Raw genomic sequence first — 612 nt, 5'->3', positions numbered from 1 at the left:
AAAAAACACACCACGAACATTCGGACTATTGACATTTTTACAGTTCTGCCAGCGGGGGACACCCATGGAGGCCTCAGGGGTCGCCCCGCATGAACAAAAGTCCAAGGCCTCAGCCCGCTTGACGCGTCTCTGCAGCTTGAGCCGCCGGTGGTCTCACAGTACGAGGATCAGGCGTCCCGCCTCGACTCGGCACAGCGCTCCCTCGAGGGCCCAGTGCTCCTCAAAGGCAGGCACCGTCCGCCGGAGGGTGACAGTGCCAGAAGAACAGTGATATGGGTTCCCATAACTAAACTGCTGTCCTGACAATGAGTGCCCTTCTGAAGTGCTGGTTCTGGGATCTCAATCCCCCACTGTTCTGGTACCAAATGTGCAGTAGAACCTTCTGAACAATGGATGGATTTAGGTACCCCGTCAGCTCCTATAATGCAGGCACAAGGAAGGAACAGCACTGGTTGTCAGTGCCTTCTGTATGACATTTCTGGGAACTTTAATTTTGTATCTACTATGAGGGCCTTCTGTGTCAGCATGGCTTGTTACTATTAGAAATAGAGGGTGGGAGATGTATAGAAAAGGTAATTCACAGATAAGTGAGCAGAGTCGAAATAACTGAGG

Source organism: Alligator sinensis, unplaced genomic scaffold (genome assembly GCF_000455745.1).
Source record: "Alligator sinensis unplaced genomic scaffold, ASM45574v1 scaffold528_1, whole genome shotgun sequence".
Taxonomy (NCBI): Eukaryota; Metazoa; Chordata; order Crocodylia; family Alligatoridae; genus Alligator; species Alligator sinensis.
This window is presented reverse-complemented; position numbering follows the sequence as displayed.